At 38.7% G+C, this 14,351-nt stretch overlaps 1 protein-coding gene across 2 annotated transcripts in view; it reads left to right on the plus strand.

Annotated features, from left to right (window-relative positions):
- Positions 1–14,351, plus strand: part of pak1 (p21 protein (Cdc42/Rac)-activated kinase 1) — a 57,753-nt gene that overhangs the window by 14,403 nt on the left and 28,999 nt on the right. Inside the window, exon 1 of one of the 2 annotated variants that reach the window (XM_032591054.1) lies at positions 8,337–8,747. The exons of the other annotated variant lie outside the window; for it this stretch is intronic. The gene's annotated coding sequence lies outside the window, so the exon portion shown is untranslated. Of the gene's footprint in view, positions 1–8,336; positions 8,748–14,351 lie in introns of those variants that run through there. 2 annotated transcript variants of the gene reach the window in all.

Genomic DNA, 14,351 nt, shown 5'->3' on the forward strand with positions numbered 1-14,351 from the left:
ATAGGCAGAACTGAGCAGACTAAAATTTAATTATCCAAGAATAATTTTGTGCAAAAAATGTAATGAACATGTTATCTGTAGCCCATCCTAACTTAACCTGCTCAAGGAAGCATAATAGATAATAGATGTGTAGGAAATGTAAGTCTAAAGCCTTTCTGGGGGGGTTGGCAGTAAAAGATGGCTGTCTAAAGAGTTTGATGCTGTTCAGTAAGTGTAACAAATCATTGTGGTTGAACTTAGCCTCTGTGATTTATCACTGTCCAATTCAACGTCGCATTAGCATCTTCAGATCGTGGCGTTTCTTTGACACATGCCGGTTCTTAAACACACAGTCATGTTGAAATGCGCCTATTGGACACAGATCACTGGAGTTCATGCCTGTCAATTACAGCATCTGGCTTCTTCTGGAGCAGAATTATGACACATCTCAAGTTAATGACAAAAGTCGGATTAAATGCACTATAACATGAAAACTATTGGATTCAGTATCACATGTGGAAGTGGCACAATTTGAATTGTTTGGGTGAAAAGATCATAATTGGATGGTTCAGACTGCTGTGAAAACGTTGGATGTGGGTTTTATTTCAGCAAAATAATCACATTGATCATGTTTATAACTTTTACCTTTCAGTTGATTTCTAAAGTACAATAAAAATGATCTGAGAAGGACAATAGGGGATTTAGCCTGTAATATACTTTAATGCAGTTCCGGTTAATTGGATGTGTTCAAAGGTTACAGAAAAATTCATTGTTTTTCTTAAACTTACTTCTTTTGTTTTGATCACTGTAACATTTACTGACTGGTGTTTCAGCTGCTTTCTGTGCACATCTCTCTCTACGACACAGAGCTATCTAAAGATGGCAGATTACTGGAAGTGGAAATCATTTTAAAGGGCCAGAAACCTTTCAGTTAGATAAACAAAATAATATTCCTTTTTTTAAAGCCGTGTGAATCACAATATGTTGGTTTTCACATGGCTTGCTGAGGGATGTGGCACGTATAAAATCAGACTGTAAGACCTTCTGTTAACTCAGCAACAAATTAAAAAGATCAACATAAAGATGTGTTTTAAAAAATGTTAATTTGCAAAAGATTTAGTAGAATCATACTTAAACTTGTCTAGTAATTTGTTAGTCATCATACTTATATGTTGTTGCAATGCTTTGTGACATTTTTTCTAGTTATATTTTATTAAATTTCCCAGTCAGCCATTGAATGCAGCACAGGTTTAGCTCACCTCTTGCACACGAGTGGATGACCAAACTTTTTCTCGGTTTAGTGAGAGGAAACGATTGTTCACCTTCTGTAAGTGAGCTGTAATGCAACTCTGCCTATCTGACTTGATGTTTCCCAGCATGCATTGCAGCTTCCATTATTCATGGCTGTGCTGGGGGGTGGAGTTTGACAGCTGGTAGATTGGTGATGAAGCCAGACCCTCAGCATACCTGAATGTGTGTGTGTGTGTGTGTGTGTGTGTGGGTGTGTGTGGAGGCTGGCGGGGGATGGGGCAGAGTTTCTACACTCTGGGGAAATTGCTATGTATTTTTAAAATGTTTTTGCTGCTTTCATTCCTTCATTCGTGTTTGAGCTTTATGCATACATCTCTATATGAAAATATAAAAACCAAGATGTTTGTTTCTGATGGGAAACAAACATCCTATCAAGTTTCTCTCAAAAAATAATGAAGCAATCTAAAAACACTGTATATTTTGAGAATGTTTTCTTTACTGTTTTTATTCAATTTTAATAAAACATTGCATTTCAAAAATTATTTAAACCCTTCCTAATAATTGTTGGATGAGTTTCCTGCTGCATAATTGAAGTGTGCTTTAGCTTCAGGCAACCCCGCACCATCATACCACCACCACCATGTCTGACACTTTGTGTGACTTTTCCTACGATGTAGCGTAGCTTCAGGGAAAGTATTCTCATTATTAAATTATTTCATGAAGTTAATTTGTAGTTTTGAATATATTTACACTAGGCCAAATATGCAAATTAGGTGATGATGTCATCTTGTGAGTTTTAGCACAGCCAATAGCTGCTTCCTTGCTGAAGAGTAGTCCAGACTGGTAAGTCAGCAGGTGCGTTTCCAGTAGAAATGTTCGCAAAATTTGATTTCACTAATTCCACTAATGTTGAAAAAACACAATTTCTCAATTGAGGTATTTCAATGAAATTAAAAATACAATTAAGAATAAGTTTGTTAACACAATAAGTCATTAAAAAACATGCGACGCCATCATCCTCCTACCACTTCCTGTCGTCATCTTTGTCGGTTCCGCCAGCAGTAACATCCAGCTGTTTGTCATGTGACTCGTGTGATGTGAAAAAAAGGGAGCAGTTTAGCAAAATACAATTATTTTGGTGTGTCTGAAAAATTACCTCATCCTAACGCAACAACTTTTTATCAGTTTTTAGTTTTTCTTTTTTAAATTGGCATGTTTCCATTAAGCAAATTAGTTTTTAAAATTTCATAGTTAACGGAAATGCAGCTACTAAAGTGTGAAAACTTTAGTAAATCTTTAGGCAGTTTTCTTTATAGCACTGCAAACTGGTCCGTGGAAATATGACATGAAATATTGCATCACAGCAGTTGGTTGTGATTTGACATATTGTGCAGCTTTAATTTGTGGTAGTTTATGTTACTACTTGTCTTTCTTTGTGCTTTTATTTTCCTCTGAGCCCCACTTACCCCTTTCCTCCTCGTCTTCCCCCCGTCTCTCTCTCATTTCTTCCTCCTGTCTCTCGCTGTTGCTGCTCCACTCTGTCTCCATTATACTTTACTCCTCTTTTGGACCCTCTTTGTCTCTGCCGTCTTTTCACAGTCCGTCTCTGTTGGACCATTAACAATGGTCAGATTCCTGCTTCATTCTTCTTTTCAGTTTTCAGTTTCCTCCCAGATTAAACAGATTGATGTTTGTGTCTTTTTCACAACTTCATTCCTCATCTTTTGCTCCAGACAGGAGGAGTTGGTTACCTTGAAAGTTCTTCTACATGTTCTCCAAAAATAACGTGATGGTAAAACTCCTGAGAACGATAATAATTTTTGGACTCATGCAGGTATTAATTGACCAGACTGTAAAAACCTTTCTTCCATTTTAGGACAGGAACATTAAACATGGTAAATCAATCGTAGCCTCTAAGTGCCCGTATCCCATAAACTTTATAAATCATCCATTATGTTTATGACTCACATTATGCTTTCTGATTGCTCTCTGTTTGTTCCTCTCAGCCATGACAGCACATCAGCAGCAGTTTACATCCATGTTATTGATTTCATTTCTGGTTGAAGAGTTCTTAAAGCCCATAAATTTATCGGATGCTCGGTCTGCCGCTTAAAGCACCGCAGTGCACCATGGGAATGCAACGAATGTCACTATTCTCTCCTCACTTTTTGTTTTCTAATTTTCCACCATAATGTCCAGATTTGAGTTTGTGTATTATGTTGAATACCTCCTTTTTACAGGTGACCCCCTGGTATTCGCAGGTGGTTACAAATCGTTGACACTGATGAAGCCATCTTAGCACTACAGGGGTTCAGCCAATCAGCACCAACGAAAATGAAAGGTGCTTCTAGATTGGCTGCTTTGGAAATGCCAGCCAACAGCGTGTCAAGAGGCATTGTGCCTAATTATTTCAGATTCACCAAATCAAATTCTCTTTCAAATATTTTAGATATGAAGTATGAAAAAATCTGTAAATAAGCAATTTTTCACAAAAAATTTGCAAAAGACTTTTATAATAAAATGATTTTTACATACATTCATAAAAAAAGAATGGTTTAAAAAAGTAACATATAGTTTTCTTTTCATTATTTCTTTAAATATTTGTTTGTACTTTTATGTAGTTTAAGGGTGTTTTCACACCTCAGCCCGGTAGACTCGATTTGATAGATGACCAAAATTGCAACATTTGTTACATTTTGAGCTGGTACGATTCACATTCACACTGAAAACCATTTGAGCAACCTGTTTCCCTCCTCGCCAGCGGGGGCGCTGCACTCAACAACTGAAGAAGACACCGAGTGCAACTTTCTTTTCCACAAAATGTAAACAAAAATGGAGTAGCATCAGATTTGAGCAATTGCAGGATTTCTTTTTGTCTTTAGTAAAAGTCCACGAGCCATTTCTCCTGTTAGACCTGTGCTTTTATTTTGCTTGTGTTTACCCAGAATGCTCTGCTCTATAGTCCAATTCCTGCTTTTGGAGTGGTTTCCGACCCGCTTGGCGTTCACATTTGTATTCGAACCGCACTAAAGTTCATTTCAACCGAACCGAGACCAGGGTTTTTAGGTGGATCAGGGTTTGCTTTTTTAGTCCACATCATAGTTCGATTACGCATTCACACCTCCCCAAACGAACCAGACTTTCTAGACAAATGGACTGGAGTTGGATTAAAGCAAACCTAAACAGGTCTGATGTGAATGCGCCCTAAATCCCTGGATTACAAAGCAGTTTCCATGTCAGTTTCGTCCCATTTCAGTGAGAAAGTAACTCCAGGTTCTCATCACAGGCATCCCATATTTTCTTGAGTTCTTGTAGTTCATTTCTAGGAATTGCTTTCATTCATAGGTATTAAACAACTTGTATAATGTCTTTCTAATTCACCAAGCGGACATGTTAAAACCTCAGAGACGCCAGAAACTTGAACACTCTCATCAGTCAGACGGCTCTTTGTCTCACAGGATGTCCAGACCTGGGACATCAGGTGTGCCAGGTGGGGGTCTTAATGTGACCTTGTAGTCCGTGTCTGTATTGATTACACAGAGCTGTGTGTAAGTGTGTGTTGTAGCCTTATTGGATTTTGTTTTGTGTCAGTGTTGTTGCGTTTATCTTTTACAGATCAGTATGTTGCTGCTGCTTAGTGACCTTTATTTCACATTTTATCTTTCTATTTATTTTCCTTTGTTGGTTTCAAATCATCCTTCTGCCCTTTTGGATTTCTTTATGACGAAACTATTTCTGTCTGAGCTGAACATGGTTCTGTAGACAATCTGATTTTCTGAACCAAGTTATTAGTTTTTTGGGGGGTTTGACAAAAGGCCTGGCTTCAGAGCTTGACTGTTTCATGGCTCAATTTGCGGGAGTTTCGGTTTGATTGGTTTTAGATTTGCAGAAGGAGACAACATGATTCAGAAAACACACTCTTGAGGTTTTTGTGCTTCACACAAGCTAAACAAAACATACTGAAACCGTCTCCTCTTAATGTAAATTCTTTTTTATTAACATTATTCTACATTTCTTTTTGGATTAGTTAAAACATAATCATGCAATAAAACTTATATTAATAAAATTGGGGCTCAGACTTAGTCTGCTTTAATCAAACTCTATTTTGTTTGTTTGTCTGGACAATCTGGTTTGTTTAGGGAGGTGTGAACGCCAAGCAGACCAGAGACTGCTCCAAAAGCAGGAAGCAGACTATAATGCGCTAGTCTAGCGCTAGCAGAGAAATACCTCATGGTCTTTTATCAAAGATAAATCCTACAACCATCGGTTTACATTTTGTGAAGAAGGAAGTTGTGCTCGTTCAGTGTCTTCTTCAGAGGATCCTGTGTCATTTCCTTCACTGGTTCTTGGTGCAGCGCCACTACAGGCGAGAAGGAGAACAGGTTTTGGTAATACTTTATTTGAAGGGGGGTGCATAAGCCTGACATAACGTCTGTCATGAACAGGAGGACTGTACATGAATGTTTACGACTGTCATGAAGTGTCATTCATGAAATATTGACACCCTTAGTACAAAATTGCACTAAAGGTTGCATTAAAAGTCAATTAAAAGTGTGAACTTTGCATAATTTCTTTATATAATGACACTTTTAAAGCAAAGTTCCATTAATACTTGCATTAAAAGTGTCATTATTTACCAAATGACACTTGATAACAATAATCAAAGACAGTCATGTAGACACAACATGTCATGCCAGTCCCTTAAAATCAAGAGTTATCCAGGTTTTTCAATTGACTTGCTTTGTTTCACACAGTGCAGTGTGAAAGAGAACCGCAGCAGCTGGAAATGTAACTACAAATATTGCATTTTTTTCTCCAATCGAACCGAGTCTACTGGACTATCAGATGTGAAATCTGCCTAAAATGTACCGGGACGTCTAAATTCAGCCTCAAGTGACTTAGATTCAGACAAATATATGAGCAATTAAAACGCCTTTTGCTTCTCTCTCAGATTATTTGCGACGCTGACAACCAGTGCATACATTTACATACAGCAGTGCTGCCAGCCGGCTCCAATGCAGTCATGCTGCTGAGCAAGACGATGCCGGGAGGATTCATCCGGCTGTGATTTATGAATGACCTGTTTTACATCCTGAGCAGCAGCCGGCTCTGAATCATTGACTGAAATGATCAAAGAACTACGCTGAGCAAGAGGAGATCCTCTAAATTATCTCAGGAGGAAGTGAACCAAATTGGTTTTCCTCTTTTTAATAATCTACACAGATTCCTTGGAACGGGCGCACGCTGTGGCTGCAGTTGTCCCCTGAAGGCAATGAGCTGAGGCGGGGCTGTACAGATGGCTGTATGGAGCAGGATCTGTGTGTGTGTGTGTGTGTGTGTTTTTGGGGTGGGGTTTTGGGATAGGCTCCATCTCCTACAATAACCCGTATAATCAATGTGTTACACACACAAACCTGCAGATAATGATCACATTGTTTGCATTATCTTACGAGTCTGCAAGGTGAAATCTGATCTTTGTGTGGCTGCACCAATCCCACTAATCTAGGCAAAATTATAATATGGATTATTCAGATTGAGTTTCAGCCATCTGCTTTATGCTAAATCATAACTCTTGTAATAAATGGCATTAATTATACATATTTTTTAACCTTTTCTTCATCAAAAGCATTTTTTTCACCTCAGTCACATTTAGCAAATGATGGTTTAACAATCATGCTTTTATTGTTTCAAAGAAGCGTTACTCATTCTGGATTTTTCCGCAGAGCTTTTTAGCAAAGCGGCGCACACAGAAACCGCAGCTTGAATCATCGCTCCATCACTCAGGATTTAACGTCCTGCTACTTTTCTCCATCGTTGGTTGTCGTCTCGGGTGAACGTCGGAAAAATCACATCCTTAATCACTGCCAAGAGCACTGAATGCGCTCCAGTTCCTGGCATCCATCCCAACGCCATTAATCTGAGTTAACAGGTTGGAGTAGCAGGAATTGATTTAGGTTGGAGTAATTAAGGTGCTCTGATCTGCTTGACTCAACATTTTCTGTTCCTTTCAAAATTATCAGCAGTTCTTGAGGACATTAGTGAAATATTAGTTTTATTTAAATTCTTTATATTTTGCATTCAAGTTAAGAAAACCCGAACACTGGTCCGCCTACAGCTCTCGGTGTCCGTTCGTTTGAAGTGAATTCTGGTGCAATTTGAATGCAAATGCGTAAAAAGCAGTAATTGGACTACATTGCAGGGCATTCTGGGTAAATGCAACAAAAACAAATGTGAGATTCTAGCGCTAGCGGGAGAATTATTTGTGATCTTTAGCCAAAGGTAAAAGATGAAATCCTGCAAACGCTAAACTCTGACGCCACTTCATTTTTGTTTACATTTTGTGAAGAAGGAAGCTGAGCTCATTGTCTTCAGAGGTTTTTATGTAGTTTTCTTCAGTGGTTCTTGGTGCAGTGCCCCCTCAGGTGAGGAGGGGAACAGCTTTTTCAAAAGGTTTTGTTCAATTGACAGTGCACCTGAAAATGTAGCAAATGTTGAAATTTTTCTGTACTATCAGGTATGAAAACACCCTAAGGCCTTGAAATGTTGCTTTTTTGATACATTTATGCCTAACTTCATGTTGTCAGGCAGGTTCAGTTGAAGTAATGTCTTGTTTTTACAGGCCATGTGGGAACAAGGTTTTGGTATGGCTGCTGAAACAGCATTCTGATTCAGCTCATCTTTGACTAATATTAGAACTATATTGGTCTGAAACCTCTCAAGTGTAACCTAAACAGAAAACAAAAACCCCCAGGAGAAACCTGACACGACTTCGAGTGAAGCAGGAACTGAGGTTTAAAATTAGAGTGAAACAGACATCTAACAGATTCCCCTTTGTCTGTACCTGAGCTGTAGCATAACACCAAACGCCTGAACTATTGAAGTGTGGAGCTTTTGTATTTGTCATGCTGTGGGAACAAAGATGTGTGTGTGTGTGTGTGTGTGTATGTGTGTGTGCGTGTGTGTGTGTGTGTGTGTGTGTGTGTGTGTGTGTGGACATGGACATGCCCCCCACCATCACACAGTCTGTTCCTCAGTCACGCAGCCTCTCTTTCCTTTCTCTCTTCTCTACCTATATTTAAATTTATTCTGTTTTCATTTAGTTTCTCTGTCACTTTCCTCATCCCACCTTCCTCTCAACACCATCCCTCTCTCATACTTTCCTGTTTTCTCCCTTTCTTTCTTTTTTGTGTGTCCTTTATCTGATGTTTGGCCATGTCCTCCTCTTCAGAATCACCATCTGTCTCCTTCTCTCTCTCCCTCCCACACAAACACTCACACACTTTTGCCACATGACAAAAGACGTTCTATTTTTGCTCCCCAAACAGCTTTTTTCTGATGTGGTCGTTAACTAATTAAAGTTCTGCATGTGTTGGCTGGATGGATCAGCTGTGAAAACAGCTCACAAAGTTTTATCACTTATGCTTCGTCTGGGATTGGATTCAAACTGTGGATTAATTTATTTTATGAGAAGCTCAAATGAGTTTCTGAAGCGGCGACACAGCGACGGGTGACTGAAGGTGATTATTTTGGCTTGTATACTTTAATGAGTGTGAATGAACTTGTCATCCACTGCTGCCAGATTTATTTATTCACCGGATGTCAGTGCATTCTTAAAATGTCTTAAATTCATGAAACTAAATGTAAGTTTGCCTTACATATCTTAACTACGGGTCTTAAATTTTGTCATGTAGGGACTTTTCTGTAAGGCAGAAATTTGAGTCGTACTTGAACATCTTTACTGCGTTCTGACTTGAGGCGGTTGCGGCTATCGCTAACTTACTGTATATGCCACTAATATACCCTTGCTAGCTAGCTAGCTTTGTGTGCATCTGTCATGGGTGATGGACTCGACACACAGGGAGCAACAAAATCATCGACGATAACAAAATATTAACATTTTCCAACTTATTTTTCAGTCGATGTATGCTTATGTATGCTTTCAATTCATGAATTGATGCCCAAAGTGTCTTAAAGTGCCTTAAATTCATAAAACACAAAACAATTTAGCCTTAAATATGTTAATCAAAGGTCTTGCATTTTGTTCTGGCAGGACTATTAGTCTTGTATTCATAGTTTCTTTTTTTTTTTCTCGTGGCACTTTCTGTCAGGCAAAAATTTGAGACATCTTCACTGCATTCTGTGACTCGATGCGGTTGCAGCTAGCGCTAACTAGCTGCTAATATACGGAGCTATATTTGTTTTTTGACACACGAGGATCTAATATTAAAGCCCTAAAAATGTTGTAAATCCATAATGTAACTCTGCTTACATTTAGTTCTATGAATTTACATTTTGTGTCATAAATTCATAAAACAAAAGGCAAGTTGGCCTTAAATATGTCAATCAGGTCTTAAATTTCATCATGACCAGCGTTTGGTTTTTCTCCTGCAGAGTTTTTCTGTCAGGCAAAAATTTAAGTCACAGGCAGACATCTTCATTGTGTTCTGTTACTTGAGGCAGTTAAGGCTACCGCTAACTAGCTGCTAATATGCTCTTGCTAACTAGCTAGCTGTCTGCTTTGCATCTATCGTGTGTGATGGGGTTAAGATGGGTTAAAGTTGTAGAGAACCAATATTCAGTGGGAGAAACTCCAGAAATTTTGGCTGTTTTAGCTGAAATTTCTGCTTAATCATAATACAGTAGGAACTGCCAAGCATCCTCTAAATTTTCAGTTTTTTGTTTTATTCAATGTGTCATGTAGAAGGTCTTAAAAAGTCCAGAATTTGACTTACTGAAACTTTCTGGCTTAAGCCTCTCAAGCTTTTGCTGATATTTGTTGAATGCAATATTTGTACTGTTAGGATAAAATGATAAACTAGCTTTCTAGAGGAACTGTGCCGACATAGCAAAGGATTTTTATGCTAATACACTTGAAAATCAAATAGCTGACATTGTGAGATTGTATGGAAACAGACTTGTTTCTCAGTGGATGTATTCTTATGAATGCTTTCAAATGTGGTCTGTAAATTATGTTAAAATATACGTTTGAAGTCTGCGCCCTCGGGTTTGAGTCTGCAGACAAACGAGACGGTTTCATTTCTCGTTCTGTCATCGGGGCTTCAGTCAGGATGAAATGAGATGCAGTGAGATGGTTCGGTCTCCTGCTTCAATAGTTTCTATTTTTGTTGCTTTACTTTATCTCAGGGGTGCCCAAAGTTGGTTCTCGAGGGCCGGCATCCTGCATGTTTTAGTTCTCTCCCTGGTGGTAGTAACAACCTTCTCAGCATGTCGGTGTTTTCCTCTCCTAAGGCCTCTAATGAGCCATCATTTGATCCAGGTGCGTTAAACCAGGATCCATTTGTCCTCAACTAGTCCCTCTTAGTCTCTGTTTTGTTTATGTCTGGTATTTATGTTACCTGACAAACCGAATCTGTCAGCACCAGCTAGCGGCTCTGTTGGATCTGGTTGCCTGGAGGTGCATTGTTCCCCTGGGCTATGAGGGAACCAGACCCCCTGCTGGCTCTGCCACTGCAGCTTTCCTAAAAGTCTGAAGTTCAGAAGTTAGGTTTTTATTACTTCAATGCAAATGTTTCAGCTACTAACAAAAAATGACTACGCTATGTAAAACCAGACATTCCTTGTTATCTGAATGAAACCTAAACCATGAAGGTAAGTAAAAATATGTGGATCCTGGTTTTTGCGGCGGTTACAGACGAAAGCACAAATACTTTAGATTTTGTCTAAAAATTCCTACACTGCAACAACACAAAATCTTCTCACCATTTGGTATTTGGTCTAGTTTTTAAGTGCAAATATATTAGTGAGTTTGAAATAAGACAAAACTAACCTACAAATAACTTTTCAACACGATACAAGAGCCTGATTAAGTCAATAATTTTTTACTATTGATTAAAAACTGGAAGACTTTTCACTTATAACCATGTTATGAGTGAGAAAATCTGCCATAGCTTTTTTAAAATCAATATTCAAGAAATATTGATTAAAAAGCTCAATATGTAGCTTAAATGTAGCTTAAGCTCAGCAGCAGAGGAATGGTGAAGGTCACTTTTCAAATCTCCCTTCAGATTCTCATCTGAGTTTAGGGCTTGACTTTGACTGGGCCGTTCTGATATATGGACATGCTTCCATCTGGAGCATTCCAGTTTTTCTTCTTTTTTCTTTTCTTTTCTTTCACTTGCATGGCCAATAGTTCCCTTGCTAAAATTGTGTGCTGCTTTGTGCGACTCTATTGTATAAATGTGGGGGATTTATGTAATAAATGATCCCCACAGCATGATGCCACTACTACCATGTCTTAACTGTGGGGATGGTGCTTTCAGGGTGATATGGAATTTGTAGTCTCCTTTTTTCCCCAAAAAACATTCTTCTCTCCTCTCCTCTCCTCTCCTCTCCTCTCCTCTCCTCTCCTCTCCTCTCCTCTCCTCCAGTTGCATGGCCAGTCGTTGTCCTGCCTCAATCATTTACTGCTTTCTGTCTTGATCACATAAATCTGGATGTTTAAGTACTTTTGGAATAATTACTTCGAATTATTGAGATTATGTAACCATTTAGAAGAGCAGGCAGTTTGGCACAGGTAAAAGGCTTTTAACTGAAATCTCTGTCCTGTTAATTTGACTCAGCCGCTGAGAAATACACAAAGTCGGTGCAGCTGATTATGTAAGAGCAAACGGAGGAAATTTGGACGGTGCTGTTGCTTATTTAGCAGCCTGTGGGATTCCTCAGAGCAGCTGAAGGGAATCCAGATTCACCCTCTGGTTGTCTACGTGTCTGTCCATCTATTGGTCATGCTTCACACTGGAAGTTATGCAAACGCTTTTTATTTTATATGGGCGTCTTAGTCAGATTTTAGTTGTATGTAAGATGTTGTTAAATGTTCCAGTAAATGTGTCTGCTGCTGCTGATACTTCATTCCCAGGAAGTGCTGACACACTCCGGCGTCCGTCTCTTTAGATGTGCCGGCGTGAATAACGAATGTCTCTATCGGGCCGTGCTGCGGTGGCGCAGCGGGTTAGCACGCCCCACGTTTGGAGGCCTTAGTCCGCGATGCGGACGCCGCGGGTTCGACTCCGGGTCCCGGCGACCTTTCCCCCCTCTCCTCGCCCTCTTTCCTGTCTGCCTACTGTCGCAAAAAATACGAGCCACTAGAGCTGCAAAAAAAACTCTTCAAAGAAAAAATAAATAAATAATGAATGTCTCTATACGTAGGCCTGCACACATTAGATGGATAATGGAATAACAGACTTTATGCTGCAGCTAAATGACACTTTATTAAATTCACGGACCAGATTTTTTAGAGTTGATTTGTTTCTGACGTGCTTAATCACATCCTAAGGCGCAAAACTGATTTGTTATGAACGAAAATGGAAGAAATTTGTGTGGAAACCAAAAACATCCCATAATTCAACAGTATTTGTTTCCTGTCTGTTTTTTGGGGGGGTTTTCACGGTGCCATCACCCCGCCACCACTATGCCGGCCCAAAATGAAAATGAGTTTAAAACTCTTTATGTGGAATAAAGGACTTTAAATAATTCATAACATTAATTCTGTTTTTCCTCCTCAGTACTGAATTAAAACGCGCCTGCACGCTTCAGACCAGCAGACAAACATCCTTCCTGTCTTTAATTCATAGATGTGGTCGAACCAAAGTAGATCAGTTATTTGGGTCCTTTAATTTGCAGCACCTGGTTCCTTCTGACCCATTTAAATCGGATGGAAACAGCAAGTTCCTATTTTGGGTTCACTTATGTTTATAAATAAGAAGCAGGTGTAATCGCTGTTCTTGTGCACTAGAGGTTAGACTTGGACTAATTTAGTAATCTATTAATTGTTAACTGGAGTATAGAGACTCTAAAATAACTAGAAAGAATAACACAATCAGAGCAGCAAAACTGTACAAAATATATCAAAGTTTTTAATTTAAGATTAAAAAAATCTTTGTCTAAAAAATCTTCTACCCAGAAATCTTTAAGTGTCGTAGTTTTAACTTCACCTGGTTCAAATTCTGTGAATAAATGCCTTTTAAGCACCTTTATCTAATTATTATTTTAAAATAATAAAAATAGTCACCAGATCAGCTCCACTGATCAAGCAGGAAGGACTGAGCTTTTCACATGTTGATGATGGAAGTAATTCAGCTGCAGATTCATCCTTTGCTACAAAATATCAAGAGCTTACTAAAGGAATACTGTTATTGCAATTTATACAATAAAATGTTTATTTTGTCATTCAAAAAGGAATTGAATAGTTTATTTTCTTCATTTGACATATTAGTAAAGGCTTAAGATGTAAAATGAAAAATCTGCAGAATGTGGCAATTTTCTTTATCCAATTAACTGTCATAATAATCAATAATTAAAATAATTATTCTGTTTCCATTACGAAACCATTGCTGATTGACCTTTTTGTTTTGTTTTTCCCCATCTTGGCTCTCTTTGCAGATATTTTAGTTCTGAGTCTGACTCCTCGGAGTCCAGATTGGGTAATCTGAAGAGGGATGAATTGGGATTAATGGGTTTTCCAGCCCAGATCATCTTTGTAACTCAGAATTGGCCGGATTTGACAGTTCAGATGATTTGAGACTCAGAGAGTCTCTGTAATCATCTCTGCAGGGATCCTGATCCAACTCAGGATATCATCTAAGGTCTCTGACAGCGTGGTGCCTCCTCATCACTCACACACTCCTAACACACACACACTGTGTTTCTGTGTGTGTGTATGTGTGTGTGTGTGTGTGTGTGTGTGTGTGTGTGTGTGTGTGTGTGTGTGAGACCGGTGCTGCAGGAGGAGTCTGGCATTTTCCTCACCACGTTTACACTGTCTTGGTACTCCTTTTAAATCACTGTCAGAAAATGTTTATTTTGCTTTAGATTTGTTGCTTTTTAATCTTAAACTTAAGATGATTTAATCACCTGAACAGGTTAAGAAGTTTTGTGTATATTTAGTTGCTGCTTCTCTTCCTTTTCCCTTTAATGGTAATATGACCTTAATACCTTAGTGGCGAGATGCAGAAAGCTAAAACGTTCTCCTCTCGCTAACACATTTGTTTCCTGCTTAGTTGGAAAAAAGCAGCGGAAATTTAAATGTCTCTTTTTTTCATGATTTTGTGCAAAGTTTGAGTAATTTGTATAGAGTCATATTTGGTCAGTTAGAATATATACTG

This window comes from Xiphophorus hellerii, chromosome 18, assembly GCF_003331165.1.
Source record: "Xiphophorus hellerii strain 12219 chromosome 18, Xiphophorus_hellerii-4.1, whole genome shotgun sequence".
In the NCBI taxonomy this organism is placed as follows: Eukaryota; Metazoa; Chordata; class Actinopteri; order Cyprinodontiformes; family Poeciliidae; genus Xiphophorus; species Xiphophorus hellerii.